This window comes from Nipponia nippon, unplaced genomic scaffold, assembly GCF_047370975.1.
Source record: "Nipponia nippon isolate SJK-2023a ecotype South Korea unplaced genomic scaffold, ASM4737097v1 scaffold_11, whole genome shotgun sequence".
Taxonomy (NCBI): domain Eukaryota; kingdom Metazoa; phylum Chordata; class Aves; order Pelecaniformes; family Threskiornithidae; genus Nipponia; species Nipponia nippon.
In genome coordinates this window covers 24,543,311-24,550,612 of record NW_028262302.1, presented here as the reverse complement: position 1 = coordinate 24,550,612, position 7,302 = coordinate 24,543,311, and the positions used below count along the sequence as shown (strand labels likewise).

Genomic DNA, 7,302 nt, shown 5'->3' with positions numbered 1-7,302 from the left:
ACTTAAAATGGTGAATTCACTGATTTAAGGCTTGGGAGATAAGTAGTCTCTCCCAAATGTTAACACCCTTGGGATTTAATCAGGTTTTTGAAGTTACCTTTTACAAGCCTACTTTGATAGAAAAAACCCGCACACTCCCACCATGAAGTTCTGCTAGACTTACTATCTACTTTCAGTCTTCAAAGCATGCGTAGGTGGTGATTGATGTAATGTATTGCAGAGTGAATATAAATGCCAAAAATATTAAAGCTCTTCAATTTTTCTATTCCTACAGAAAAATATATCTACTCCTTTTCATTCCTGTAAAATGCTGAAGTTGGTATTCAATTGTATTGTTTATGGAGCCTAAGAATCAACACGTGTTATTTTGTTGGGTCTGATTCCCACATTAAATGCATTGTGGTTTGTCCAGAATTGGAATATAGCATTCCTTGCTGAAAATAAATACATATTCACATCTTGTTCATATCTGTATAGGGGCATTTCTTACACAAATTTTTTATTTGTATTTTAAATGTAATAACTACTGCACATTTAAAATATACTGTTAATGCTAATTCTGCAGAAGAAAGCTTTATCCTGTTTTTTAATGGGACTTAAAATGATTGTTGTTATTGTCCCTTATAGTAAGTGGTGGAAGTTTTTATACTCTACAAAACAGTGGTATATGACACTTCATTTCAGATGCCATATCATTTTGTCACTTACTTTTATGGATACTAAGACTTAAAGCCTTGTTTGTGCTAGGTCCTGCACAGACACCTCCCAGGGACATGGTCTATGCCCTGATGACAAATAGGGAAGACAGAACTAGTGCAGAATGAAGGAACTTGTCTCAAGTCACAGAGGAGATCAAGAAGAGAGCTAGGAACAGGAGACAGGTATCCTGCCAGTCTAAGCCAGGCTGTGTGACTTCTTGTGATGTATAAACCTGAGACTTTCCAAAGAATCGGAGAGTATTCTGTTAAGAGCAAAGCTTTGCTGGTAAAGCAATAAATCAGGTGGTCTCTGAGGGTCGTGGCTAACCAACAACGTTATGATAATTAATTACTATTCTAAGTGAAAAAAAGCACCTTTAAATAACATTGTTGTAACTGTTTAAATGCTGACCTTTCACCAACGATTGTGGTAGTTCAGAGTCTGAAAGTATAAAAAAAGTCCACTATCTGGAGAGTTGGCTGGCTGACAACTGATGATTATTTTTCTTGCAAACTATTTTGTGTTTATGTGTGAAAATATTGTTTGAGAAAATTGGGAACAACATGTTACATATTTCTCTATGTATCATAGGAAATGTGGCAAAGCATATTAAGTAGCTACTACCAAAGCATTGCAATCATCCCTACTTGTTTGTCTCGAGCTCGTGTGGGGAGTTAAATGACAATAGGCTCCACCTGTGGTTATCACGGCAGCTTATTTATCTGAAGTGAGACTGATGAACTTGGAAGAGCTGCATCTTTTTGGTGCTCGTTATCTTGACCTGAATGAGACTATGTAACTAATTAGTGAACTACTGTAGCTTCACAGAGAAGGAATTCCACTTATCCTGAAATACATCCTTTTTAAGCAAGGTACTTAAATGTATGCTGTTCTTGAAGCATTAAAGAAATCAAGAAAACTAGTGTCTTGTTTTATCAGGTTATAATTGGGTAGAAAATGGAGGATTTCGATAAATTGAGGATACTAGAATTTGAATGGAAGTTACAAAAGAAACAACTGGATAGAAGGCAATCCTGGAGATGGCAGGTACTGGGGAAAAGAAGTAGTGAAGGCCATAGGCTTTTGGAAACAGAAATTGCATAACACTTAGATTTGACCTTGTGTATTAAGATGTGGAGGTGAAGGAAAGAGCTAGGCTTCTGAATTTAAAAGACCCAATTTCCTCAGAATGAGGGAATTGATGGGCATATATAATTGGATGTTGTTACTGTAGGGTCATGGTGGAGGTAGGGAGGTTAGCATGAAGGTAAGACTGCAACTCCTAATGGCTCAGCAGAACCTGTTCTTTCTGGAAATAAATATTTAGAGGGGCTGAAATGACTATGCCTAGTAAAGAAATTATACATGCAAATTATGAAGGAAAGCAAGGCTTATAAAGAGATTGGGAGGCTTACTAAACATGGAGATTGACCACAGACACAAAAAGTGACTTAAAATAGTGAGAAAAAGAGAAAATTCTACATACAGTCCATAAAAATCACTCAAAAAAAAAAAAATCTTTCTGATAGCACTCTGAAAAATTGGTGAAAAGGGATATTATGTAGATTGGTTACTGCATATTTAAATGCAGGTCAAAATATGTTTGCTACAATACGTGTTAGAGGAGCCTTTGAAATAAAGGAATGGGGAACTCCCGAATTTTTCTCTTACTTGTTTGGAATAGACCGCAAGGACCCTGGGAAAATGATTATACGTCCACATCACACCATCTTCTAAGTATGTGGAAAATGCTTTTATACTATGCTGAAGATTTGCCAGCTTACTACAAGGGCCTTACATCATGTCTTCAACAGTGTTGAGTGCAAATGAGGTACAGTTATAGTTTGGGTTTTCTCTGAAGCATATTGTCTCTTTTTCTACTTTTCTTTGTGGTTTGTTGTTTGGGGTTTTTTTTTTAGGGGTTTCCTCTTTGATTTTGGTGTTCGCCACAATGTTGTTTCATTAGGAGTGCCTCAGCTTTATTTTTTGGTCCACATGCTTGTAATAATGTCTTCTCCAAAGGTGTCTGAAGGAGTGTGCATCCTTACTGAATATCTGAATATGGTAGTCTATTTAACTTCTTTCATTATGTTATTGTGCCAAACATTATCTGGGGTGTGTGTGGGATGGATTTCAGATTTCTATTCTGCTTGTTTGCACTCTTCGCCCCCGCCCCCCAAGAACAAAGCAAGATAAAATGTGTGTGTAAAACCCTTTCAAATGCACTGGTGAATGCAGTTGATTGGGAAGAAATTTTACTTCACCTACAGTGGCTGCTGATATATCACGTTTCTATTCTATTTCAAAATAGGTCAGTCTTAGGTTTGTCAAATAATCCAGTATTTTTCAGATCAAAGCATCCTAATTTTAAATTGATAACTTCCCTCTATGTCTCTTTGGGTAAGAGGTACCTATGTACAATATCCACTATATATTGGCATATAATTTCAGTGTAATCTTAGAGTAACTTATTAATTAGGCTAAGGTAATGCCATAATCATAACTGCATAATTTAGACCTGCTAAGGTCTAAATGCACAGATAAACTTTTTCTTGAAATTTCATTCTAACTTATAATTAGTGTCTTGAAACAACCGGAGGATTTTCTTTTTTTCTTCCCCTAAAAGAATTTTCTCCTCCCCTTCCACTAATTCGTAAGTGAAACTTGATAAAAATGGGGCATTTGCAGCCAAATTCTGGGGAAGATGTGGGACATGAGATATGTACTTGGAAAATTCCCAAGAAAGACTACAGGTGAACAATTATCCACAGGGAAATGTCGCTTAAGGCAGTGAAATGGCAGCTGTGTGGGAAATTGTATATATTTGGATGCATTCACAGGGGAATTGACTGCAAAGATAAGAAATTAAGGAGGTTGCTCTGGTAAGTGGTACTGATGACTACAATCATCAATACCCTTCTTTCATCAGTACTTCTCTCTAAAGTTGCTGAAGCAACAGTGCTATTAGCAAAGCCTTTTTTTTTTTTTTTCTTCTCATTTACTTAATCTGTTCTGGTTTTTGTTCTTGAGTAGAAACAAAAGAGAGATAACATCAAAGACTCTGCTGTGGTATCTGAGGCATGGGATTGAGATTAAGAAAGCAAACCAGGCAAGAGAGCGTTGCATTTCTCTGGCTGCTGGTGGGTTTTCCTACTTGCTTTCTCTTTGCTTTGCGCAGTAGCATGAACGAGTGGTGGGGTGTTGATTCTGATTTGCAGTCTTCATGTTCAGCTTCACAGCTTTTGTGGGGTTCAGCCATTCCCTCAGTGCTCTGTAAACGCAACCTTGAAGCTGAATTTATTAAGGAGATTGTTCAGTGTATTGCAACTGGCTGGAAAAATCCAGACATAGTTCACTTGAAATAGATTTATCTCCTTGTTGTTTGAGGCTGTACTAATCACAAGAAGATGAGGGTATCCAGGAAGGTCCGGTTCAACACTGTTTGAACTACTATGAAGTTAGAAGCTTTGGTGTCAACATTTTGCTTTTTGGCCCTCCTCCAGTCATCTCTAGTCACCTGGCTGGCAACAAATTTGTTGTGGGAAAACAAGTTTGCTGTGGGAAATCACCCTTTCACTAGTGCTTGTGACAGGAATCTTCTGGTTTATAAAACACTTCCTTTTGCATTCAGAAGAAGGGAAGCTCCAGGTCAAAGAATGCTGATGTCTTCAAGCCTTGATAGGTGACCCTCTTCTTCTTGCAAAGTCTTTCTTCAGGCTGTCCCAGATGAGGGAGTGTGTTAGACCCTGAGGTTTCCACATGATTGTAAGCACATAATGATGAGCAACACAACCAGCTGCAGCCTGGAGTGGTCTCATTCATCATAGCTGCTTTGTGAAGCAACAGTGACTTGCACCAGCTGAAGATGTAACCAAGTTGTTTCATGCTTTAACCTCAAAGCCTCCTTGTTAATACAGCAGTAAATGTACTCATTGCAATTAAAATTTCTACGTCTTCTCAGGTAAACATATGCTGAGGTTTGTGCTTTATCACTTTGAAATAGGATTTCCCCAACTTTGCTAATTAGCAGTGTTGCCCAAACAGAAAGAAACATATGGCTCATGCCATGCTGACTTGAAGTCTTTGGAACCCCACTGGAGAATAATTAAAGTGATTTTGATTTACTGGTATGATGAAGTACAAGCCATTCTCATTTGGCCTTATGTCTAGAAGCTCTGAGACAGTAAGGTACCTTAGCAGGAGAGCTGTAATAATTAACATGAGCCAGATTGTTATTATTCAGATAGCTTTGTTGCCATTAACAATCATTTGTAATTATTGAGAGACTTTACATAATCCATGCAAGATCTCACGCTTACCCGTATCTGGAACTGCGTGGTTAGTTGGGCTTAGTTTAGACTGAACGGTTGAGAGATTCCAGCATTTCAGTTCTTCTTGAAATCAGGTAGGTTATTATAATGGGAAAAAAATCTCTCCTGTCAAATAGAATGCTTTTCTTTGTTTTTTACTGATAACACCAAGGAACACGCTGTCCAGTGCAGTTTTGCAGAGGTGTGTATTTATCTGTGTTTTTTCCCTTTTGGAAACAGTTGATGAAAACAGATGCACATGGAATGTGCAGATTTCTTCATCAAACAAAAGGAAAATTTTAAAATGAAGGTTTTGACTAAAATATTCAATAGCAGCTCAACCTTTTCTCTGGAAAGCAGACAATAATAGGTGTTCATACGAGTGGAAACTCAGTTTCGTCCTAGGAAAAAGTTTAGGCAGAATTTTTACCCAGCATGGATAATTCACCCTGCTCTCCTGATGCTCACCAAGAACTGGAAACAACAGAGCCTCTTTGCACATTACTGTAAATTTTACTCCACAAATGGCTGTTTAACAAAGGTATGTGTCATCTCCTGCAGGTTACTGAATGTAAACATGAATGCTGCTGAATAAATGGAAATTAAACTGTGTAATGTAGGCAGTGGATGTCATAAATATACACTGCTTAGAAAATGCAGAGTAAATAACTGATGTCAAAGCCCTTGTTCAGAGGCAAACGATATGAAGACCATGAAATAGGAAGAGCTTGAGCTTCTTGATTGAGAGAGTCTTGCCAATTAATTTTCAAAATAGGCTTTTCTGGATTCTATTTAATGTAAGATTCTAGTGATGCTCTAAGATATCAGTATGTGAATCTGCATAAGCTGAAACTAAGGCTAAACCATGGTTTAGTTTAGAGTCAGATTGAAAACTTAGGTGCTTGGGAGGCTCTGGCTGAAGCTTAAAAAGCAGAAGGATGCCTGGGATCAGGTATACTTGTGAGCTCTTGGTTAGATACAGTCTGATGAGAATGGTTCCTCTTGAAGGCTTCATCCTGCACTGGAACTGGAATACACTCTTTTGTAGATTTGAAGTTAAAACTATTTGCTTTTTTCTGTCAGAAGGTGCATCTCAGTTGTATTGTCTGAGCTATAGAACTTGGTTTATGCTATAAATGGGACTTTTGGGAGGCTTTTGAAAGTTTTAAGAACCATTGAGTCTTTAAACTTGGTTTCTTTTAGTTAATAGTCAAAGGTTACTAGGCTTCAGATATCAAACTTCTAAATTGTTTCACAAACCTTACGTCATAAATGAAAAATTGATGTTGGTTCTGTAAATTACTAAATAATGTGCTCCTTTCAGAAAATAGTTGAAAATCTGCACTGTGGGTATTTTCCTTTCTAATGCAGATGGGTGACTTTAATGTAGAACTGTTCGTTGGTTTTTTTTTGTTTTTGTTTGAGGGAGGAAAATACATCCTGCAACTCACATTTTGCTTGTTTTATCTTACCAGGGCCAAACTCTGTGTTGCAAGGAGCTCCTTATGTTTTTCCTGGCCTAACCTACTAGGCACAGAAGTCAAGCTTTCTGTTTTAGACCAGATCATAGAACTCGGGAAAGTAATTCCTTTCTCCTCCTTGCTGGCAACTTCAGGAGGCAGGTCTCTTAATATTCGAATGTCAGACAGAAATGGAACAGGATTTTGCTGGTGTGTGATGCTGCATATTTGAGGAAATCACAGAGGCTCTGTGCACGAAGAATGAAGAAACCTTGCATTTTATATAGGAATTTACCATGCAGCTCTCTGCACTAGTGGAGGGCACTATATAGGCTTTGGTGCCTAAGGAATTTACAATTAGTTGAAAACCATTCTGTTTCATTGCTAATATATGTTTTACTCAAACAGAAACTGTAAAACTGAACTGAGCCCATCCTAAGTGTGAATCTTTGCCTCTCTTTCAAAGAACATAGCTCCCTTTCAAAAATGTAATGCTGTGTGTGACGCAGGAGTTGCCATGGAAAAATACATTGAGCCAATCATTCATGATTTATTTATAGCAATTAGAATGCACATCCCAAGATCCAATAGTAACTTTGATTTTAAATAAAAAATAAAAAAAAGAATCCAGACAAAGGATTGAAGCACGTAAATTGTTGGGAACATTTATGAGTCTGTATGGTTAATACATTATTTAAAAAATCGACTATGTATGTTCCTGGACAGGGCCTTGAAGTGTCACTGCTGCTGGTATTTGCTTCTATATTTCTGCTGCTGATAATGTTATTACTGCTGTTGTATACTTACCATCTGTTCAGTGACTATCTAGTGGG

At 37.5% G+C, this 7,302-nt stretch overlaps 1 long non-coding RNA gene across 1 annotated transcript; it reads left to right on the top strand.

Annotated features, from left to right (window-relative positions):
• The first annotated feature begins 1,456 nt into the window (after nucleotides 1–1,456).
• Nucleotides 1,457–6,902, top strand: LOC148056887 (uncharacterized). Its single transcript, XR_015702154.1, has 3 exons — nucleotides 1,457–1,571; nucleotides 2,384–2,530; nucleotides 6,485–6,902. It is a non-coding gene; the product is annotated as an uncharacterized LOC148056887 (long non-coding RNA).
• Nucleotides 6,903–7,302: the final 400 nt, after the last annotated feature.